Source organism: Schistocerca serialis, chromosome 3 (genome assembly GCF_023864345.2).
Source record: "Schistocerca serialis cubense isolate TAMUIC-IGC-003099 chromosome 3, iqSchSeri2.2, whole genome shotgun sequence".
Taxonomy (NCBI): Eukaryota; Metazoa; Arthropoda; class Insecta; order Orthoptera; family Acrididae; genus Schistocerca; species Schistocerca serialis.
The window spans coordinates 535,045,840-535,058,167 of NC_064640.1; the positions used below are offsets into that span (position 1 = coordinate 535,045,840).

General features: G+C 38.1%; 1 pseudogene; it reads left to right on the plus strand.

Annotated features, from left to right (window-relative positions):
- The first annotated feature begins 10,695 nt into the window (after positions 1–10,695).
- On the plus strand, positions 10,696–10,813 carry LOC126472280 (5S ribosomal RNA; annotated as a pseudogene).
- The last annotated feature ends 1,515 nt before the right edge of the window (positions 10,814–12,328 follow it).

Below are 12,328 nucleotides of genomic sequence, written 5' to 3' on the forward strand. Positions count from 1 at the left end.
TCGCAGAGCAGAGTAATTCAGTAAGAGTCTTTCCCTATTTGATGATCCGTGGGCCACTTTGCAACATTTAATTGGTGGTGCACAATCTGCTGCTTGAATTTAAAGGTATCGTGGCTTATGTTCTGACATACATTTGTGGGAAGTAATCAAACTACTATTCACATAAAAACAAGAAACAAAATATGTATGTCTATTCGTAATGAGAGGATAGATTGGACATTGTTAATTGTGATTTCAACGCACTCAGGAGTATATGCGAAAGTAAGCGGTGACAGATGCAATTCGGAAACAGCTGCACAATACAGCAATGCAAGTGTTCTATTCGACCTGCTATAGTGTACAAACAGGATGGACAATATGGCTGTAACAATACGTCCCCTCATGGACACCCCTAAGTGTACCCTCGCATTTTCCTTGTTGTTTTATCGATAGTGATGTTGATTACAGTACACCAACATGCAAATTGTGGTGTCTTTCCGAGCATTACATCCACAGATGCGGTATTCATTATCACATAGTGCAGGACGCCTGTCGTTTATAGCACTTGTTTGAGAGAATCTTGGCAGGATGCAGCACCTTCCAGAAGCGCTGATTCGAAGACTTTGTCAGATAATTTCCTAGGACTGAGGAGAATCGAGACATATAGCCAGTGTGAGTGTAGGCGTATCATAATTTTTTCGGGCACTGTAAAGATGTAAAAGATGACTGCACTGTTTGTGTAAAAAGTTTATATTTTGCAGTGTAATGTTGCTGTGGCTTATATTGTGGCATGACCAGAGAAAATGAATGTGTGTCCTATCGTGACGAATGTATAGATTCAACGCATTGATTACCGCAAGGGTATGAGAGAGATTTTTATGTGGAAAATTATGTGCATTATAGATACTGAGATTTGTTCCAGAACCACAGCTGTCAAGGGGAGACATTACCTGTACATCGATCAGTGTCAGACTGCAGCAGTAATCTTAATATTTAATTGTAGTTACAATGGTAAATAGTTCCTGGTTCCCAATTTTCTTGTAAGTCGCATATTTATTTGATGAACTGTAGACAACTTTTGCAGGATTTAACTGTCAGTGCAATGTAGCGATCTGCACAAAATAATTTTAATACTGGAAGTCTCGTCTACAGAAAAAATGGCGGACAGTGATCCCTCACTGGTAGCAGCAGCAGTTTGGCAGGTAAATTCAGTGATGAACAGGCTGCCCCGTTAGGATCACTAGGAACAAAGAATCCTCTGCTATTCTGGGAAACATTGGAACATCTCTCTCTGTGCAGAGCCCACACTGCAGCTACACATCATCGTGCTAGCACTGGTAACTAGTTGAACACGTATTTCGACAGGAGTTTCACAGGTGTCAAGTATGAAAGAGATGCCGCTGCCTCATCCTTGTGGGACCCGAACCAACACCATTGCATTGCTTGGCATCTGACGACTGCATCCACACTTCGCAGGCACTGCTGGTGCACCCAGACTCCGGCATCGGTGTTGGGTGGTTAGATGTGTTTTTCCCTTGCGATCTTTTGTGTAAACTATATTCCATCGATTTCACCAACCAATAGGATGCTGAAAATTAAGAAAAACTATCCCATACATGTGAAGAATATCGATTTAATTAATTTGCATAATTTTTTTATAGCAACGTGGTGCTAGCTGTACAACAGTTAAGGGGAGGGTGTGCTTGAGTGGGTGACATGGAGCAGAATAGGAGATTAAGTGCAGAACAATTCATTACTTTGCATAATTTTTATGTTAAATGCAGTGCAATAGTTTAAGGGGCTGGCTGACAATGAAGAATGCCCCAGAAATGTCGTTCACAAGCATGCGAAATTCGAAAAGTGTACCAAAAAATGGTGGGAGGACATAACTAATTGCTTAACTTGGTATCAAACGAGGTACAATATTTTAAGGAAATGGGGGTGACATGGAAAACCACTTAACCGAACAATACGTTAAGTGCTGACAAACGGCCAAAGATGTAAAAAAATGAATGAAAAAGCACCAGTTTGCTTTTGTTCTGCAGTATTAGGTTAAGACATCCAGAGTACAGTGCTGAACATTAGGTTACCAGTATGCAATATGTTTGCCCTGTGTAATTACTTCTTACAAGACGTACATGTTTCCAAACAGCAGAGAATGATGAGCAAGTGAAATCCCACCCCAAAAATTGAATTTTGTATAAATAAAAAATATACCCTTGAATTTCCTGTTATGAGCTCCTTCCTCTCCACTGATTTCCATGTATTTCATACACTGCCTTTAATCCATTAAAATTGTTTAAATAAACAATATTTGACACATTTTCTAAATAGTTTAAACAATCTTCGATACAGAACAATCGAATTCCCTCAAAATGACCAATCATTTGAATTTTTTTTCGCGCCTGTTTCCGGGAGGGAGGGTGGGAGTGGGGTTTACCAGAGGAGGAAAGATTAAATAATTGATCCGTTTAATTAAGTAGTCAATAAAAGTGATAAGAGTGAGAGGGGTTCTCCAATAACTCAGACCTGAATGTGTACATGTAGCAGCGAGAGGGAGGGGGTGGGTTTGCGATTCATGGGGGAACAATAGGTTAAGTGCCTGTCAATAAAAAGGTAGGATCCTCTTAGCAGAATAATAGGTTAAGGACCTGCCAGTCAAAGGAGAACAATAGGTTAAGTACCTGTCAATCAAAGGAAAACAATGCGTTAAGTATCTGTCAATCAATGGAAAACTATAAGTTAAGTACCTGTCAATCTAAGTTGAACAATAGGTCTGCCCCTGAGTGCATACATGCTTTTGGTGTAGGCAATGTGCACTAACAAAATTGACTGAAATGAACTTTGTCCCACTACTACTGGAATGCCACGGCGTCGGGGTTAAGTGGCAATGGAGTCGGATTACATAGCGGATGGGTTTGTGTTCAAAGCTACATTGTGCATTACTTCTTCACAAAATTGTGAACTGTCTTCCTGATAGTTGATGTATGTGTTCGTTGTATTCAGATTTATGTCTGTGTCATGGTATAATGTCCGTTTGCAACAGTGAGGTGTAAGGAAGAGACCTATAATGAAAGCTGATTCTATGCAACTACTCTATCAGCAGTGGAAAGGAAGGGCTTCCGAATGGGAACCGGGAACATTTGATGACAAGACAAAAAGTCAACTGAATACTCCACCAGAAAACATGTCTGGTGTGTTATGCACGGCATTAGTGACAGTATGTGTGTCACATGACAGAAATCTCTTATCGACACACCTAGTTTGTACACCTGGTTGGTGAGTGGCATATGCTGCCTTGCCCAATTTAGGAGTTTGTATGAATGTGAATGTGATCACTCCCAAAGAAATGATGAAACATAATAGTTTGTGACATAAGCTGTAAAACATGAATGCAACAGCTTCACAATGATGAAGTTTTCCCTGTATTCTGTCAAAACATATGTTTCTAACGTTTTTGAAGTTGCATTCCGTTTTGGAAGTTCTGACTCCTGTATTCCTTTTTGTAACATTGTTCACAGCCGTTTACTTGTTGTTTTCATTTCTGTGTGGTGTCTATGTGGTATCTCGCCTGCTCTCACTATTCACCACATTTACTTTCCAAGTAATGTATTCTTACCATGTGACTCATATTCTATAATCAACGTATAGTATGACAGTTACCAAGACTACAGAAAGAGAACACACATTTCAGTGACAGGACTGATAGTTGATATTTTTATGAAAAAAATAATTTTAAAAAATTGGCATAAAAGAGTATCGAACACTTCTCATTTGCTTGACACTCCTACACTGTGACCACTTAACCACAACACCGTGGCTCCATTTGTGTGCTCGACATTGTACTTGTTAAGCTTGGACCGTTCACTGTTCCAATTTTGTTATTTTTTCACAGTTCAGTACACCTGCTTCTTGTTTCCATGCTTGATCTCTATTCAGTTTTTGACTGGACCCTGTGCAAACTTCAAAAACTTTGCTTCAACTTTTTTTTTTTGTATTTGCTACTACATATCAGCAGACTCGTCAGCTATGATGCTAAAATTCACTTCGTTCAAAATATCTGCCAACTCCTCTGTGTCAAACTTACCAATCACATTTTTCACAATAATTATGTAGCTTTAGTTCGACCTAAGTTAAATGACTTAGCAATTTCTGGGTCACTATAATTGGTCTCGCAGAGGGCATCTAGTTTAGATTCAAGTCTTAGACTAGAGCAACATTACATCTACATCTATATAGATATTCTGCAAGCCGCCGTACGGTGGATGGTGGAGGGTACTCTGTACTATTACTAGTCATTTCGTGTCCGGTTCCACTCACAAGTAGAGCAAGGGAAAAAGGGCTATTTACATGCCTCCGTATGAGCCCTAATTTCTCGTTTCTTATCTTCATGGTCCTTAAATGCAATGTATGTTGGTGGCAGTAGAGTCGATCGGCAGTCAGCTTCAAATGCCAGCTCTCTAAATTTTCTCAAAATTGTTTCTTGGAAAGAATGTCACCTTCCCTCCAGGGATTCCCATTTGGGTTCCCAAGCATTTCCGTTACCAATTATATGTTGTTCGAATCTACTGGTAACAAATTGAGCAGCCCATCTCTGAACTGCTTCCTTCAATTGGACCTGGTACATATCCCAAACACTCAAGCAGTACTCAAGAACAGGTCGCACCAGTATCCTATATGTGGTCTCCTTTACGGGTGAACCACTCTCTCTTAAAATGTTCCCAATAAACTGAAGTCGACCATTCGCCTTCCCTACCACAGTTCTCACACGCTCATTCCATCTCCTATCACTTTGCAACGTTATGACGAAATATTTAAACTACTTCAGTTCGTCGAACAGGACACTATTAATACTGTATTCGAACATCACAGGTTATATCTTCCTACTCGTCTGCATTAACTTATATTTTTCCACGTCGAGGGCTAGCTGCCATTCACCACACCATCCAGAAATTTTGTCTAAGTCGTCTTGTATCTTACTACAATGGCACAACTTCGACACCTTACTGTACACCATGCCATCATCAGCAAACAACCGCAGAATGCTGCCTATTCTTTTCCCCAAATCATTTATGTATGTATAACATTTCTCTGGGGCGCTATTGACGATACCCTTCATTCTATGAACATCAGCCATCGAGGACAACATACTATGTTCTATAATTTAAGAAGTATCCGTGCCACTCACATATCTCTGAACTTATTCCACATGCTCGTAACTTCGTTAACAGCCTGCAATGGGGCACCATATCAAACGCCTTCCGGGAATATAGAAATATAGCTTCTGCCTGTTGCCCCTCACCTATAGTTCACAGTATATCATGTGAGAAAAGGGCAAGCTGAGTTTCGTACTAGTGATGCTTTCCAAAATCAGGCTAATTCGTGCTCATAAACTTCTTAGTCTCAAGAAAGTGTATTATATTGCAACGGACAATATCTTCAAGGATTCTGCAGCAAACAGAAGTCAGAGATATTGGTCTGTAATTTTGTGGGTCCGTTCTTTTACCCTTCTTATATACTGCAGTCACCAACGCTTTTTTCCAATCACTTTGGACTTTGTGTTGGCCGACAGATTCACGATAAATCCAAGCTAGGTAAGGGGCTAATACGGAAGAGTACTCTTTATAAAATCAAACTGGAATTCCATCCGGACCTGGTGCTTTATTTGCTTTCAAATCTTTCAGTTGTTCCTCTATGCCAGGGATGCTTATTACTATGTCGTCCATACGGTTGTCTGTCCGACGGTCAGATGGCGCTATGTTTGTGCGATTCTCTTGTGTGAACGATTTCTTGAACATGAAATTCAAAACTTCGGCTTTCGTTTTGCTATCTGCAGCTGCCACACGAGACCGGTCAACAAGGAACTGAATGGAAGCCTTATACCCGGTTGCCAATTTTACATAAGATCAGAGTTTTTTCGGGTTCCCTGCCAGATATTTTGCTAAGGTGTGACGCTGGTTGTTGTTGTATGTTTCGCGCATAGATCTTTTCTCAGATGCACGAACCTGTACTAACTCTCGCTTGTCGTCATTTGTATTTTCCCTTTTGAACCGAGAGTGCAACAGCCTCCACTTCCTCAGCATCCTCCGAATTTCGTTATTAAACCGTGGTGGGTCTTTTCTATGCCTTATCCATTTACTAGGACATAACTATCTACACCACTGTTTACAGTCTGCTTAAACTTCGCCCATAATCCCTCTACATCCATCGTACTGGAACTAAGTTATGCTAATTCACCATGCAAGTGAGATGCTAATAACAGCTTATCTGCTCTACTAGCAGAAACACTCTCCTATCCTGATTGACTTATTTATTAACTTTCGTAATCATAGTTGCTATAATGACATCATGATCGCTAATCCCTGCTTCTGTACTGACATTTGGCGTAAACAGGACATTGCCGTATTTCAGCCACTCTCTCTTTTTCTTTCCTGCAGTCAATAGTTGTTGTATTGCTGTACCGAAACAAGGTTCTCTGAATTTGTCCAAACCCAAGACCCTTCATAAGTATTTAGTGTTCAGCACCTTTTGCATGCCATTTCACCGCCAATAGTTCTGCTATAAAAAGAGAGCCCCACAACACACACAGCGCATAAATAACATCGTATTATCGGATCAGAGCCAACAACGGAATTCCGTTCTTTTCCATACTTCTGTTTTTTGTGTAGCGGTATTGTTGAGCTTTTGTCCTTTTTTTCTGGATATGCACAGCTTTTTCTCTTGCCCGTTTCCTCACTTATGGAATCACGCATTTTGTTAAACAATAGTTCAGTCCTAATTTCCTACTGTAATACCTGTACAGGAGCTCACGATTAGTAATTGGACTGAAAGTGTGAATACACTAGCGAAAAGCCCAACACGACAGCAAGTGACAGTAGTTATTTCTGCCTTAGGTCTGATTGACTCTGTTATTGCAGAGCACGGTTTATATATTATCTCTGGGAATTATTTATATTCATGTCATTTCCCTGTGACAAGCAAGACAACGGAATTGTGTGTTTTGCTGGTATCTTTCAATGTAGTATTATACATCGTACAGGCGTTCAACTAATCGTACGTTCGCAAAATTATCGTACGAGTTGGCAACCTGACTGACAGAGACAAAATGCTACAGCCAACGAGTTAAAATGTTAACTCGTTGGCTGCGACGTTAAACAATAATTTCTCTGGAAGGGGATCAATCTGGCGCTATTTGTGGACGCTGTTGCCGCTATTGCTCGCGCTTCAGTGCAATCGGCATTTAATCAGTCTTGTACTTACATGAGAAAAATAATCGCTGGTATATGTCTACACAGTTTTTATCACTATAATTTAGTATTACGATTGACGTAAGTAATTCGTAAGTATTTTCTGTTCATGCAGTATTATATGAAACTTATTTAGTTAAGCAGTACTATTAATGAAACACCACAATGCTAATGCAAAGTTTTGTAAAGCCACTGGGAAACAAGTTTTCAGAATTTATTTATTTATTTATCTATTTTTTTTGTAACTATCCCCAAATAACGGTACATGCAATCTAAATATTTCCAGGTACAGACTGAAATCAACAAGTTACGAAGCATTGGTCACTTAGAGTTGTAATCCAAAAAGAAAGGCCTAAATTTATCGCTGAGAAATTATGTAAGTACACTACTTTCAGTGACACATGTTACTGCAAAAATTCAAAGCTATGAATGATTTTTTTTTTAATTTTTCTTCGCAATTTCTCATAACCTATTCTACAACCTAATTCCTGTCATTATTATCGCTAAAAATTTTAGTTTAGGTCGAAGGCACGGAAATTATGGTAACTTTACCCCTATATTGGTATCGAAAATCTGAGAGAATCCATCTGCTCTTTGTTCCACATTTGTTGTAATTTCATTGAATTGTACTGCATACTTGTGCAGTACTGAAAATTCAAATTATGTAAAGTTAACGTTTTTGATGTGCAGTATGGTTGTTTATACTGAGCCTCTCAAGATGTCAGAGCCATTGCAGAAATAGAAACTCCAGTTTTTCGATTTCTCAAAAAAGTAATACAGAAAATACAATTCCGTTACACCTGTAAATTAAAGTACATCATAAGGCAATGGTTCTGCTTGAGTACATAAACATTTAAAGAAATGTTGAGAAGAACAGGGGTAGTCTGAAGACTTCTTTAGCGAAGGAAATGACACTGTCATGGCTGCCTTTTAAGTTTATAGGAGTTCCTTTAGTGACCCTTCATTGGACTATTTCTTTTACGTACCATAAAGTAATCGATATGGTGCACAAAGTGTACAAATTTGTGAGGAATTTACAAATATAAATGTCTATAAACTGATAGAGAAATGAATACTGCTGGTAGGGGTAAAAACAAAATTTCATGAATAGAAGTCATTTTGAAAATTGTAGCAGTCACAATGTAAAGAATCAACAACAACTGAAATGAAAGAAAAACATTTATGTGTAATGACGATCAGCGTCTACACGTAATAATAATAATTCTTTTCCTCCACCTACTTTGCCTGCTGTATATTCTTTCCAGAATATATTTCACTTCAGTTCTTTTATTCACTACCGTAAAGTGGAATCACTTTGCTCCACTTTTGAACGGTTCTTCAAACAAGTTCATATAATATATAGTAGTTTTGTAAAATAGCCTTTGAAACTGAGGAAAGTTTATTCTAGAGCAATGTAAACACCATCTAGTAGCATAGAAAGACATCCAAATAGAAAGACGTCCAAGATTAGCTTTTGAAATTTTATAACGTTTTAAAAGTTGGAGTAAAATAGTCCCTGCGTTGGGTTTCTTTGCTCTGCTTATTATAAACATTATTGTACGATTGTATAATAGCTTGGGGCAACATTACGCCTTTTAAAATTCATTTTTCTACCTTATAGGACCATAGTAAACCACCATTGACGACAACCATGAATGTATATTGTTCTACAGATAAATAAATCAATCAATCAATCATTGGTGGTGTAGTTTTTCTTATGAAAAGGAAAACATAATAAAAAAGCAGTGTAGTGCAACTTTTTCATTCAATATTTAAAAGTGGTAACTAATGTAAACGGAATTTAATGTTGTTTTGCTACCAAACAAGAGGCCAGTGTTTCATTAGGTATGCTGGTATGTCAAACTGTCAGTAACTACACCCGGAAAACATTTTGCATAAATTCATCACCATACCGCTTTCATTTAAACATTTTGAAAGGTTTATACCTGCAATTAAATTCTCCTATATGTGAAAAAGTATATCTTTATTTACAGGTAATTTCTAATTATGAAAAGATGGCGTCATGATATTTATGGTTGCACCATCTTTGCTAAAACTTCCTATAACATGACGATAATATTCATTTTCATACCGTATACCTACAAACACACGAGTCTGCTTGCTGATTGGTGTTAGTTTTTTCTATGGTTTTGATAGTGGCACTTCATTCTCTATTCACTTCCATTTGATTTCTTCTGTGTGTTTCCCAGTCTTCTTCCGAACTTCCACCAAGAATTTGTTCTCTTAGTAGGTCATCCCTCGCTACAATAATCAAACACTGTTTAGATTTTTCTCTTCTTCGGTTGTTTACTAGTACCTGGCACTGCTTTAGAAGCATTTTGTGACATTTCCAGCAAGTACCATTTCTCATGGATTTCAGGCATTCTTTCACATGCCCTATCTTCCATTTACACGAAGTGACATAATCTCCTAGCATTACTCATTTCCAGCATAACACGATCCATCCCAAAATGAATTAGGTCTAAAACAAAGTAATGAAAACACTGGGGAGCCACTTTGATCCACTTTCTCAGTGGTACGAAGTTGCCTCATTTTATCAGAAAATAAACTTCACCGATGCTTTCGATTCTATAGCCATAAATGATGTGTTGATTACGACTCTGTATGATTAGACAATAACGAATTTCTACACATAAATGCATGTTATTTGTCTTCAGTTTCTGTAGTTTTCCATTGGCAAAATAACACTTTATCCTGGCAAAAATTATCTAAGAAGTACAGTAGTAAAGATGTCGTTAATGGAAAATATCCATGATAGCGAGTGACAAAATAATTCCATTATATGGGATAATGGAAACTGTTAACTGCAGGACAGAACATAAAACATTCGGAAATGTTTATTAGAATACGTGCTAGGCAGGACTGAATCTTTTTTCAAAAGGTGGAGAGAAGCAACTCCTGTAGAGACAAAGAAGCCTTGCTGTACACTTGTCTTTCCTTCTGTGTACTATTCTATTCGTTACTCTTCTTTTACCCTTGATGCATAACATGCTTATTGTATTTCCTCAGTTTTATATCACATGGAGCATGGAAAGTTATGTAGTTATGTTATTACTACAGCATTGATTCTCACGTACCAGTACTGGTACTTCTTTAGCTGAAGTAGCTCATTCTAATAAATACTACTATGATGAATGTTAAAGTTTAATCTTACTGCTAGGAGAAATCAAAGATATTTTACAATGATTCTGAACTTGTTGGAAAAACAGTATCAGTACTGCAATATAATTAATTCACTGGATTTGAGAAAAAAACTCATTTATTATACAAATTAAACAAATACTTTGTATTAATATCAGGAGTTTTTATTTTATGCATTTACATTGTTTTGCTTGTTACCTCTCTTAAAGTGAAACATAGACTGTAAAAAACCCTATTTACATCCAATAAGTTTTCGACATACAAGTGTTAAATTATTGTAATTATAATGTCTATGAGGGATCCATTAGGCAACGACCTTGCCGCAGTAGATGCACCGGTTCCCATGCGATCACCAAAGTTAAGCGCTGTTGGGCGTGGCCGGCACTTGGATGGGTGACCATCCAGGTCGCCATGTGCTGTTGCCATTTTTGGGGGGCACTCAGCCTCGTGATGCCCATTGAGGAGCTACTCGACCGAACAGTAGCGGCTTCGGTCAAGAATACCGTCTTATGACCGGGAAAGTGGTGTGCTGGCCCTACACCCCTGCTCCACTGGTGATGACACGGCGGTCAGATGATCCCGGTAGGCCACTCGTGGCCTGAAGGCAGAGTGCTTTTATGAGGGATCCATTAAATGTCAACTGTGTAGCCTACATCAGGATTTCTTTGGTGGAAACTTATGTGTCATTTAATGACCTATCCTTTGTATAGTGACTTATAGTGCCACTTATCAGAACTATTAAAATGCTGAAAATGGTAGGGGAGATTGCGGTTACCTGAACCTCAGGTTAACTGGACCATCACATTAATTGACAATTTAAGAGGGAAATTTATTTTTTCGTACCATAAAGTCATTTCCTTAGGCTGGAAGTACCGTCTGACTGGGAATACCATTTGAACTTAGAGATGCATACAAAAATGCGAAATTGTTTCTTACCATCTAATAGTTCTCCTAAAATTTTAATCAGCAAGAATACACAATTCTGTTTCTCAGCAAAATTAACTGTTTATTGCTTTTTGATACACCATGAAATGTAAGCTGTGCATGAAGCCATTTTCACACTATTTTGAAGATTTTTGGTAAGATAAAGGTGAGGTTAACTGGGTCAATAAAATGTTGGGTTAGATGGATTGGTTCATTTAACACCATGAATATAGTGAATAACTTCGTAGACAAACCTGCTAGTGCACCCTGGATTACCGTATAAGACATTGCAGCCTTGTAGGGTTAGTATAACCTTTGGCTTTTATTGTTGGAAACATCTTGAAAAGCTTTAGTGTTAGCAATATTAAACCTTTCAATTTATACATATTTACTTACCTGGATTTGTTTTCATCAAATAAATTGGACAGACCTCCACCAATTCAGCAATAAACAGCTGATGACTCACTGGCAAAGAGTGGGAGATGGAAATGTGGAGAATATTGCAAATCAGGCAAAATCAGCAGCCAGAAATTACAGATTCTGCACAGGTTTGTCCATATGCTAAGACTGGTGCAAGGAAACCATCAAGAGGTAAAACTGAAAGAAAATCAACTGTCCTTACCAATACATCCAGTTAAACAGTAGTGAGATAATGCAGAAAAAGGTAGAAGGTCAAAACAGTTGCTGAGAAAACATATATTCAACGAAGTAAAGCCTTAGGTCAAATGCTAAATACCGGAAGAGAGCATTACCAAATCTCAAGATACTGATTATGTCCAGTACATTGATTCCTCTGATACCAACAGGTCCATAAGTGGTGATGTAATGATTACCTTTATTACCAGGTCTGTGTCATTCACCAGCCCTGGCTGGAGAGACAGCGTCAAGTTTACAATAATATTATTACAGTAAAACTAAGAAAATACTGCAATTAAAACAATGATGTTAATGTGAGTACCTTAAAAAATAAATTTAAGAATTAGATTTCAAAATAACATACAATAATAGGGTGTTCA